The sequence below is a fragment of the Miscanthus floridulus genome, chromosome 4, assembly GCF_019320115.1.
Source record: "Miscanthus floridulus cultivar M001 chromosome 4, ASM1932011v1, whole genome shotgun sequence".
Lineage (NCBI taxonomy): Eukaryota > Viridiplantae > Streptophyta > Magnoliopsida > Poales > Poaceae > Miscanthus > Miscanthus floridulus.
This window is the reverse complement of record NC_089583.1, coordinates 20,904,235-20,916,398: the sequence shown is the minus strand read 5'-3', so window position 1 is coordinate 20,916,398 and position 12,164 is coordinate 20,904,235.

The window sequence follows — 12,164 nt, the reverse complement described above, 5'->3', positions numbered from 1 at the left end:
CCCCGAGCCTTGGGGGGAGTGAAGGTACTCCCCCTGAGGTTCTGACGAGGATTGGCTCTCGACAGTTCCTGTTGGGATGGTGTTTGTACTCGAGGCTTTGGTGGGTGCGCGCGAGCGCACCCGCCGGGTGTAGCCCCCGAGGCCCTGGAGGAGTGATTTCACTTCTTCAGGGGCATTTTTCTCCTTCGAGTGAGGGATGTTTGCCGGGCCCATGGGTGCGAGTTCGGATCGCAGGGCCTTGACGATGCTACGGAAAAAGCCCCTCAGCCTCCGCCTGGAGCGAGAGGGCCGTCAGGGGTTCCCCCGGCTTTTTGTACGACCCCCGTACTTCTTTTTTGCTCGGAAGGAGGGGTGAAAGATGCCGCGCTACCCTTGGTGGGCGCGAGCGTCGGCATTTCCGGTGAGCTGTTATCGGGTAAGTCCGAGTGGAGGCCCATACCCCGTTTGCTGGGGGTCGGCTAGCGGTCCGGGGACGCGCTCCAAGAGTACCGGCGGGTTTCTCTAGTGGGTGCCGAGGCCGTTCGCTGGGCCTCGGTGGCTCGGTGCCTCCCTACGGTGGGATCCCATTCGGACACCTCCCTGCCGGTCTCGGACACGACACAGGGTGCGCCCGTACAGGCTCGCCCGTAGTCGTCCCTGACTCTTTTGCCCTGGGGTAGCTGTCGAAACCCCCGGGGGGTCCAGCCTTCGAACCCCTGGACCGTAACGGGCTTGGGTCGCTTTTGTCTTTATCTTGGGCGTAGGAAGAGCCCCTGAGCCTCTACATGGGGTGAGAGGGTGGTCAGGGGTCTTCCCGACTGTTTTGTCCGTCCCCCGCATGTCCTTTTCGCTCGGACGGGGGGCTGTTTGCCGAGCCCACTCGTGTGCGAGCTTGAGCCGCTGGGTCTCGGCAAAGTTGCAGGAGGAGCCCCCGAGTCTCTCGCCCGAAGCGAGAGAGCGATCAGAGGTCCCCCTGGCTTTTTGGTTCGCCCCTCGCGCGTGAGGGTCTGTCTGCCAAGCCCCCCTCGGGTGCGAGCCTAGGTCGCGGGGTCTCGGCGTCTTTAGCAGAGGGAGCTCCCTAGCCTCTGCACGGAGCAAGAGGGCCGTCAGGAGCTCTTCTGGCTTTTTGAACGACCCTCGCGCTTCCTTTTCGCTCGGAAGGAGGGTTTGTTTTGCCGAGCCCCCTCGGGTGCGAGCCTAAGTCGCTGGGTCTCGGCAATGTTTTTTGCAGGAAGAGTCCCTTAGCCTCTGCGCAGAGCAAGAGGGCCGTCAGGGATTCTCCTGACTTTTTATTCGACCCTCGCGCTTCCTTTTCGCTTAGAAGGAGGGGTGGAATGTGCCACGCTACCCTCGGTGGGCGCGAGCGATGGCAGTTCCGGTGAGCTGTTATCGGGTAAGTCCGAGTGGAGGCCCGTACCCCGTTCGCTGGGGGTCGGCTAGCGGTCCGTAGACGCGCTCCAAGAGTGCCGGAGGGTTTCTCTAGTGGGTGCCGAGGCCGTTCACTGGGCCTCGGTGGCTCGGTGCCTCCCTACGGTGGGATCCCATTCGGAGACCTCCCTACCGGTCTCGGACACGACACAGGGCGTCCCAAGCGTTTCGCTTGCTTGGGCCTCGGCCTCGTATAGGCTCGCCCGTAGTCGCCCCTGACTCTGTTGCCCTAGGGCGGCTGTCGAGACCGCTAAGGGCCCAGCCTTCGAACCCCTAGACCATAGCGGGCTCGGTGCCCAGTTCCTTTGCCTGAAAGGAATCGGGGGGGTTATTTCTCTCCCTACGGCTAACAACGGTAGGCGCATCTTTTGAGGCGACTTTTTCGGGGTAGCGAAACGGCGCCTGCTGCTGCTGCGGTTGGACACGACGTGGTGTCAGCCGACGGGACGTATCTGCACGCACGATTTAACGAGGGGGGAGTGGGCGCGTGGGCGGTAAAACCGGATCTGGATAACCGCGCCGGATCTTTTGGGGAAAACTTCCCCGATTTCGTCGCCCGGCGGTTTCGTCTTGTCCCTGCATAAATACGCAAAGAACCTCGCCCTTCCCCTTCTTACCTTTTCCACACTCGTCTTTGCTGCCTCCGTGTCGTTGCTGAGAGCTTAGAGCGCCGGGGAGGAGAAGGGGAAAGGCGAGGGACTGAAAGAGAGAGGGAGAGAGATTACCGTCGTAGCAGCGCCCTCCACCGCACAATGGCTGGTGGTCCCGTCATCCTCCTGGCGGATCCCTGGGAGCGGTCCAACATCACCGAGGAGAAGCTGCAGTCGCTCGTGGAGGCCGGTCTTCTTCGCCCGATCACCGACCCTAACGAGCCGGAGTGGATTGCTCCGGGGAACGAGTCGGAGCCGAGGCCGCGTGACGGCTACGTGGTGAGCTTCGTCGTCTTCCACGAGCGAGGCCTCGGGTCGCCGGTGGACAACTTCATGCGGGCGCTCCCGCACTACTATGGTGTGGAGCTTCACAATTTCAGCCCCAACTCCATCGCGCAGGCGGCCATCTTCGTTGCCGTCTGTGAGGGGTACTTGGGGATCGCTCCCCACTGGGAGTTGTGGCTCCACTTGTTCCGAGCGACGTTCACCACCAAGCCGGGGGGAACGAGGGGGGCTCGGAAGGTGCAGAGGGCCGGCGGCTGCACTCTTCACGTACGCCAAGACCGGCAGTCCCTCTACATCCCGGCCCAGCTATCCTCGTCCAACCGTCGTTGGTACGACGGCTGGTTCTACCTCCGCAACGACGGCGGAGGACTTCCCCCTTATACCGGGCGGGTTGTAGAGAGTCAACCAGAGAAATGGGGATACGGCGTCGTCAAGGCCGATCAGCCTAGGCTGGAACCGCTCTTGAGGGCCTTGGGGAAGCTGCGTGACCACGGTCTTTCGGCGGCCGTGGTCGTGGCGGCTTTTCACCGCCGGAGGGTGTTGCCGCTGATGGCCTAGCGGCGGCGGCTGTTCGAGATGACGCCGGGCGATCCGATCGCTGGTGTCAAGATGTCCGCCTTTGCCCTTACCGACGACGAGACCCTGCGTCGGGTGAGAGAGGCGGTAGACGGGAAGCCGAAGATTGACGATTTGATGCCGTTCCCGATGCGCCCGTCGCGGGGGTATGTCTCGCTGGTAAGTTGGATGTTGTCGAGGCTTTCGCGGCCTTCTTGTTTTTCGTTTTCCTTTTTCCTTTTTTTTTGTCTGTTGTCTTACTTCGTTGTTCCCATAGGGGATAAGAGACGTGCGAGGCTCCCCGCCGCCCGTTCCCGAGGACGCCCGGCGGCGGTCCGTGAACAGGGCGCGTGCCGAGGAGGAGAAGAAGAAGAAAGATGCCAAGGAGGCGAAGCGCACGAAGAAGCTCCTTGCGCGCGAAAAGCTGGATGCCCGTTGCCGGCGTCAGAAGCTCGACGGTCTCCCATTGGAGCCGTCTCCCTCGTCGTCGATGTCGGATTCTTCGGGCGACGGCGACGGGCGCGAGGTGGGGACGGCCTGCCTGGAACACCTCCCTGACATTAGGGAGATGGTGCCCGGGGCACCGGCAAGGAGCCTGACGCTTCCAGGAGGAGGAGGTGTCCCGGGGCCGGTGGCGGCTCGTCCCGGGGCCGAGGCCGACACACCCGAGGCGCGGGTGTTGGAGGAGCGTGCCGTCAGCCCGATGGGTTCGACGGTGGAGGTGGAGCCGGCGACGGTGGGGGCGACCCCCTCATCTCCATGAAGGGTCGAGGAGGTGCCGGGGCCCGACGGAGGCCAGCTGGCACCGGTGGTCACCGAGGCCGCGCTGCTGCCACCACCGCCGCCATTGCAGAGGAGGCTGGCGGTGTCGAAGCGGCTGCATCCCCGTTCGCGGTAAGCGTTTTTTCTGGTGGAGTACGTAGTACTTCTTGTTTGCCCCTCGGTCGCGTGCTGACCTTGGGCGTGTCTTTGCTTCCAGCCAGATGCATCTGGTGGAAGATCCTCCCTTGGCGCCCCGTAAGGCGCTCAAGGTGAATGTTAGCTCCTCTGCCCATCAGGCAGCGGAGGCGCAGGCTGGCGTGCAGCGTGGCGCGGCGTCGGGCGGGGCCGTTTCGGAGGAGGCGGCTGCCCAGGAAAAGGGTGCTGAGGTAGCCGCGGAGCGAGTGGAGGAGGGGGAGCCCACGCCTCGCGATGTCGTGGGTCTTGGGGCGAAGGAGGCCGGGGCGTCCATTATTGCCGAGGCCGTTGAGGGTGAGGCCAGAGACCCGAGACCTCTGAAGCCAGGGCGATGGACGCCGGGGCCACCGAGGTAGAGATGGCGGAGGCTAGAGCCCCCGGGTCCGTCGAGGCTGAGGCGATGGAGGTGGAGACGGAGCAAATTTTGGCGCCACCCCTGGTTCAGACAATCTCGTCTGATGATTCTTCCCGAGGGAAGGAGGCGGCGAACGTCGAGGAGGCCAGTACCGCGGAGCAGCCGGTCCCAGATCCCGCCAAGGGGAGTTCGGCCCTTGCCCGGCTATGGCCCAAGCCCCGTGGGTGGAACTTCCTGCGTGTTTTCTGGCGGAACCAGGCTGATCCCAAGGGGGAGCCTGTGTTCACCCTTGAAGATATCGCAGAGGGGGGGCGGTGGGATACCCTCGAGCAGTACCGCCAACTGGTAGTGCGGTCGCTGTAGACGGCGATGACTATTATGGGACGGGACTTGCCCGGTGTCACCTAGGTAAGTACCTTCCTTTCCCGTGTCGAGTTGTTTTCCCTTCGAGTCCCCTCGCAGTGTTTTGACGCGCGTTTCTTACCTTTATAGGAGCTCGAGACCCGGTCCCTTGGGAAATCGGTGTTCCTACGAAGGGAGAGGGATATCTGGGACCAGCTCTGGTGGCAGAAGGGCCTGCTCGCCGACGCCCAGGGGCTTTTGTCAGCGCAGAGTGCGGAAGTGGAGGACCTCCGCCTTCGTTGTGCTGACCTTCAGGCCGAGTTGGTCACGGCTAAGGGGCAGGCTGCCCCCTTGGAGGTGAAGATCAAGGAACTGGAGGAGGAGCGAGACTCCTTTAGGTCTCGGGCCCAAGAAGCGACGGCCTCTACGAAGGCCACAGCCGGGCAGCTGGGTGCGGAGCAGAGCGAGCATCAGGCGACGAGAGTCGCCTTGGCAGAGGTTACCAAGGCGGCCGAGGCCTCTTGGGTCGAGGTCCTAGCCTGGAAGAACAAGGCCGAGGGTAAGTTCCGCTGAATCGTGTTCCTTGTTCCATTTGTTCTGGTTCGCGTTTGACTCCTGACCCCTCGTTGCGACGTAGATCTGAAAAAAGAAGCTTCCCAGGCGGCTGAGGCCTCCGTCGCAGCGCAAGCGGCGCTGGATGCTGAGGTTCGGGAGCACGAGGCGTTACGTAGCGCTGTCCGTACCGCCTGCGAGGCCCTGGACGTCGAGGAGGTCCAATTAGCCAGCTCCCTTGGGAGCCGCCTGATTGCGTTGAGCGGCCGCGTCCGCGAGAGGCTCCGGGGGGCGTTGCACACGGGTGTCAAGCGCGCCCTGGCCGTTGTCTCTTCGCACTACGCCATCAACCTCGAGGCTGTCAGCGACGGCTATGTGTTGCCAGAAGATGACGAGGAGGCTGATGCGGAGGTCGTGAAGCTGTTGGAGGCGGCCGAGGCACCTGGCACGGCGTTGGCTGGTCTGTTTGAAGAAGAGGTGGTCCCTCCCGCGCCGGCCACCGATCCTTGAGCTTTGACCTGGGCCAAAAGGGGCCATGTAACCGGATTGAGTTAGTTGCTGTATCGTGATGTTTTTGTGGCTGTTGAGGCCTTTTAAAGTATTTGCGTATGTGCGTCTTTTAACCGTTTTCTGTTCTACTTCCAAGCCTGTGCCCTCTGTCTCGATCTTGGGAACCCGCAAAGAAATCCCTCGGGACTTAAGCTGTCCTTCGGCGAAGGGTGGCGAGGGAGCTGCCGTAGCCTAGAGGCGTAGGCCGTTCTCACGACTCGACCGGCCCTTTGGCCTCTAGACAAACTTTTGGTCTTTTGGGTTTCTTGTGAAGGTCCCGTCGGAGCGCGAGAGAGTTTGGCGTAGAAGTTTTTTGAAAGACCATTAACAAACGGTGTTCGAGAAGGGGTTTCGGGACTTAGGGGGTTTCCCCCTTTTAGCCCCCGAGGGAGGCTCGGCTTTGCAGAGGCAGAGCCGGGTCTCCCTTATAGCGCTATCGTGACGTCGAGCCCCGCCCTCTGCATAGAGCCTCCTCGGAGCCTACGCTGCCCTTTGGGTGAAAAGGTGGTGAGGGAGCTGCCGTAGCCTGGAGGCGTAGGCCGTTCTCACGGTTCGGCCTTTTCGCCTTTGGGGCGATCGTACGGTCCTTAGGTTCTATACAATCGATTTGTCTATAATGGGGGGGGTTCCTCGAAAGATTATAACAACTAAGAACGCCTCTTCATTGTGTTTTGAGGAACAATGTAAACAACATTTGGAAATTTAAGGGTAGAAACGACGTAGCTGTTCTATGTTCCAAGCGTTTGTGAAGATTTCGCCCTTCTCGTTGGCCAACTTGTAGGTCCCGGGCTTCAGCACTTGAGCGACGATGTACGGCCCTTCCTAGGGTGGGGTCAGCTTGTGGCGGCCCTTGTTGCTCTGCCTCCGTCTCAGCACCAGGTCGCCCACCTTCAGGTCTCGGCTTTGGACGCGCCGGGCTTGGTAGCGCCGTAGGGCTTGCTGGTACCTGGCTGAGTGTAGCAGCGCGACGTCTCGGGCTTCCTCCAGTTGGTCGAGGGCGTCTTCGCGTGTAGTGCGGTTGCTTTGCTCGTTGTACGCCTGTAGCCTCGGGGAACCGTATTCTAAGTTAGTGGGGAGGATGGCCTTGGCTCCATAGACCAGGAAGAACGGTGTGAATCCCGTGGCTCGGCTTGGGGTATTTCTTAGGCTCCAAATGACTGACGGGAGTTCGGCAAGCCATTTCTTGCCAAACTTCTTCAATTGGTTGAATATTCTTGGCTTAAGGCCTTGTAGGATCATGCCGTTGGCACGCTCTACTTGGCCATTCGTCCTTGGGTGCCCTACGGCCGACCAAGCCACCCGGATGTGGTGGTCGTCGCAGAACGTTAGGAACTTGTGTCCGGTGAATTGTGTCCCATTGTCAGTGATGATGGTGTTAGGAACCCCGAACCTGTGGATGATATCGGTAAAGAACAGCACCGCTTGCTCGGATTTGATCTGAGCGATCGGACGAGCCTCGATCCATTTGGAGAATTTGTCGATAGCTACCAGCAGATGGGTATGGCCCCCGGATGCCTTCTGCAGAGGCCCAACCATGTCCAGCCCCCACACAGCAAATGGCCATGTGATGGGGATGGTCTGGAGGGCTTGGGCCGGAAGGTGCGTCTGTCGAGCGTAGTACTGGCATCCCTCGCAGGAGCGTACTAGCTTCGTGGCGTCGGCCACCGCCGTTGGCCAATAGAAACCTTGATCGATTCGAGGTAATGGGAAGGGGACCTTTGGACAGGCTTTATTCAGACCGGTGTAGTCTACACACATCCTCCACTTCCCATTTTTCTTCTTGACTAAAACGGGGTTAGCCAACCACTCCGGGTGGGATACTTCCTTGATGAACCCGGCCGCCAAGAGCTTCTGTACCTCCTCCCCGATGGCCCTGCGTTTTTCTTGGTCGAAGCGCCGTAGGCGTTGCCTCGCCGGTCTAGATCCAGCCCGGATGTCCAGGGCATGCTCGGCGACTTCCCTCGGTATGCCCGGCATGTCCGAGGGACTCCATGCGAAAATGTCGGCGTTCGCGCGGAGAAAGTCGACGAGCACGGCTTCCTATTTGACATCGAGGGTGGCGCTGATTTTCAGCGCCCGGTCGTCGGGGCATGTGGGGTCGACTGGGATGAGTTTGATGGTTTCAGCGGGCTCGAACGCCCCCGCGCGACGCTTGGAGTCAGGCACCTCGCCACTGAGCTGGTCTAGGTGGGCGATGAGGGTCTCGGCCTCCGCAAGGGCCTCGGCGTACTCGATGCACTCGACGTCGCAGTCGTATGCATGTTCGTACGTGGATTCGATTGTGATGACCCCATTAGGGCCTGGCATCTTGAGCTTGAGGTAGGTATAGTTGGGCACTGCCATGAACTTGGCGTAGCATGGTCGCCCCAGGATGGCGTGGTAGGCTCCCCCGAACCCGACTACTTCGAAGGTGAGGACTTCCTTGCGGTAGTTGGAAGGGGTGCCGAAGCAGACGGGAAGGTCGATGCGCCCGAGGGGTTGCGTGCGCCTCCCCAGCACGATACCGTGGAAGGGTGCAACGTCGCCTCGTAGCCTCGACCGGTCGATCTCTAAGAGCTCTAGGGTGTTGGCATAGAGGATGTTGAGGCCGCTGCCTCCGTCCATCAACACCTTGGAGAGTCGGGTGTTGCCGATGATCGGGTCGACGACCAGCGGGTACTGCCCAGGATTCGGAATACGGTCGGGGTGGTCACCTCGATCGAAGGTGATCGCCTCTCGAGACCAGTCGAGGTACTAGGGGGTGGCCACCTTGACCGAGAAGACTTCTCGGTGCTCCCTCTTGCGCTGCCGCGCCGTAAGGCATGCCGAGGGCCCACCGAAGATCATGAAAGCGTTGCGTACCTCGGGGAACCCGTCGTCCTTGTCCTCGTTCCGACCGCCGGTGCCCTTCTGCTTGGTGTCGTCGTCGGGGAGCCCGAGCTTGGCGTAGTAGCGCCGTAGCATGGTGCAATCCTCGAGAGCATGCTTTACCGGACCTTGATGGTAAGGGTAGGGCTTCTTCAGCATGTCGTCGAATAGCCCAGGGCCACAGGGGCCTCGGGGATTCCTGCGATCTGTTGTAGCGACATGGATGGCCTCGAGGACCTCCTGCTTCCCTGGGCGACCCTTCTTCTTTTTCTTTGGGAGGTGGGAGGTTGAGGCCACGGGGGCCTCTTCCCTCCGCTTACCCTTGCAATCGGCGTCGGGGAAGATGGCTCCGACAGCCTCTTCCCCCGAGGCGAAGCTGGTGGCGATGTCAAGGAGCGCGGCAGCAGAGCGCGGGACGTTGCGTCCTAACTCTCGGACCAAGTCCCGACAAGTGGTGCCGGAGAGGAAAGCCTGGACGATCTCCGAGTCGCCGACGCTGGGTAGCTCGGTGCACTGTTTGGAGAAGCGCCGGATGAAGTCTTAGAGAGACTCGTTCGGCTTCTAGCGGTAGCTCTTAAGATCCCAGGAATTCCTGGGGCGTACGTAAGTGCCCTGGAAGTTCCCGATGAAGATCCTGACTAAGTCGCGCCAGTCGTGGATTTGTGAGGGAGGGAGATGCTCGAGCCAGGCTCGTGCCGAGTCCGACAAGAGCAGAGGGAGATTGCGGATGATGAGCAGGTCATCGTCCGCGCCGCCTAGCTGGCAGGCCAGGCGGTAATCGGCGAGCCAGAGCTCTGGGTTGGTCTCACCGCTGTACTTCGCGAGATTGGCCGGCTGTCGGAACCGGGTGGGGAAAGGAGCCGCGCGGATGGCCCTGCTAAAGACCCATGGGCCTGGCGGCTCAAGGGAAGGACTGCGGTCCTCACCGCTGTCGTAGCGACCGCCTCGGTGCGGGTGGTAGCCCCGGGCAGCTCCGTTGTCGTGGCGCCGTCGCCCGCCAACTACTTCGTGGTCGTCCCGTGCCTCGCGTTGGTCTCTAGGTCGATCGCGTACCGAGGGGGCCCTGTTGACTGTCGGCGTGCGAGCGGCCTCAGGGCGGACCGAGGCATCCTGGCCTCAGCGAGGTTGCGCTGCGGGCTGCTCTGAAGTGCCTCCACGCCGGCGGGAGGCGGAACTTTCGGCCTGCTGCACCGCTGCGGTCTCGAGGAGGTCGCGGAGCTCTCTGCAGACCCGTCGCCCCTCGGTGGTGGAGGGCTCGGGCATCGCTCGGACCAGCATCGCAGCCGCTGCGACATTCTGGCTAGCGCGATTAAAGATTGGGGGTGGCTCTCCCCCCTCGTTATCGTTGATGCGGTGATGGACATCGCGGGCCCTCCCTCGGGCTCCTCCACCCTCACCACGCCCTTGCTGCTCCTGCTCAAGAGTGTCCCGAAGCTGTTGCAGAAGGAGTCGATCTTGTTTGACCTTGGCTTGAAGCTCGCGGAGCTGCTCCAGGTCTGGGCGTCGATGTCCCCCGCGAACAGGATTCTCGTTCCGTGCTGCCGGGGGTTCAAGACGCGGAGGTGTGGCGTCGCCCGCCCCTGCCCAGGGCGGGGAATGGTTGCCTGTCCTCTCGTCCTCCTCGCCTGCCCTTGGCATCCCAAGCCCGACGTGGAAGCACTCACGAGATGGATCGTAAGTCCCTTCGTCGTCGGAGTCAGAGTAGCCGAGGCAGTAGTCGCTTGTGGCCAAGAATTGGCGCAAAGCCCCAGGGTTGTGGAGTTCGGAGAAGTCTGCCCCGGGCCATGCCTCGTCCTCGTCCGAGGAGTCGGAGCGGATGCTCAGGTCGGGAGCGAAGCGCTGGCGGCGTTCTGCGGGGTGCTCATGAGTGGCAGCGTAAGCGTAGGCGTAAGAGGCGGCGGCATTTCTCAATCCAAAGGGGGATGGCGATGGTGCCGTCTCCATATTCTGCCCCGCCGGGGTCGGCTCTCCAGGGAGTGGTGGAGCGGAGCCAGACGGCTGGGTATCGCCGTAAGCCGCCGGCGATTTTCCTTCATCCATGCTCAGGCCAGACAGGTCCCCAGCCAGGGACCTCGTACCAACAGCTGGTCGTAGGGTATCGGCGGGGAGTGGCGTGCCGCCCTGGGTTCGCGTAGCGTCGGGGTGGCCTTGCTCGCGTCGCGCCTGGCGAGCATGGCGAGAGCGGCCGCCCGGGCGCCGCCGGCGCCTGGGCTGCCGGGGCGTGACTTCATCGTCGGACGGTGGGGCTCGAGGGGCGAGGAGCACCATGTCGTACTCATGCCCTAGAGACATGAACTCTAGGCTTCCGAACCAAACTATGGTGCCGAGACGCAATGGTCGTACCGGGTCTGCCATCCGGAACTTGCTAGGATGACGAAGCCGACACGCAGATCCCCTACCTGGCGCGCCAACTGTCGGCGTTTTGGGACCGAGGGTCCCTCAACCAACGAGTGAGTTTGTGCTGCGTGCCCCTAATCCTGGATGGTGGTGCAAAGAGACACAAGGTTTATACTGGTTCAGGCAATCGAGGCCCTACGTCCAGTCTGAGAGATTGATCTTGTATTCCTTGCACCGGAGTGCTCGTAGTAGGGGGTTACAAGCTAGGTGAGAGAGGGGGCTAGCCCCAGGTCTCGGTGAGGGTGGTGCGAGCTGCTTGAGGCGTTGTTCTCAAGCAGCGTAGTGTCAAGTTCTATCGGTGTGTTCGTCCTCTTCCAGTCGCCCCTAGAAATGGCCCCGGTGCCTCCCTTTTATACTCTAAGGGAGACCTGGGACCGTACATAGATTGCTACATAGCGCTTCTGTAAACGGGGTGGCGTGTCCGAGCCCTGTAGCCGGCCACTGTCGTGGTATGGTCGATGGAGTGGCCCTGTCCTTGTCGTGCAGAAGTGACGCGCCGGTCATACTCGATCTTGTGCGTCGTGGGGCTCCAGTATAGCTTGATGTAGGACATGGCGGGCGACGTGCTGGTCACCGTGCAATGACGTCGTAGGGAGCAGCGGCCCTGCAGACGCCGAGGCCGAGCCATCGTGGGGGGCTCGGCGGACATGGATCCTCAGGCTGCCGAGCCCCTGAAGCAAACTGCCGAGGCCTTGGGGGAGTTATTGGACCTGGGTACTGATTCCAAGGCCACAGTAGCCCAGACGTGGCTCCCCATGCTGCGTTGTCCTTAGAATAGGAGTTGGCAGCACAGTGAGGCATGGGCGTCCGCCACATGCATGGTGGTTAGTACAGTGGCGGGTAACCCCTGCCCAGTCCGGGCGATGTGCGGGTCATCGTGTGATGACGTCGTGGGGAGCTGTGGCTCTGCAGGTGCCGAGGCCAAGCCATCGCGGGGGGCCCCGGCGGATGTGGGTCCTCAGGCTGCCGAGCCCCTGAAGCAAACTGCCGAGGCCTTGGAGGGAATTATTGGTCCTGGGTACTGATTCCGAGGCCACAGTAGCCCAGACGTGGCTCCTCATGCTGCGTTGTCCTTGGAGCAGGAGTTGGCAGCTCAGTGAGGCATGGGCGTCAGCCATGTGCATAGTGGTTAGCATAGTGGCGGGTAACCCCTGCCCCGTCCCGCTTCCTGTCCCGTCGGCCACTCTGCTATACTGTGCCGAGCGTGCGGCCGATGTTAGGGGCAGCAGTTGGCTGAGTTAATGCGACACGACGTTTTGTTAGAGGGA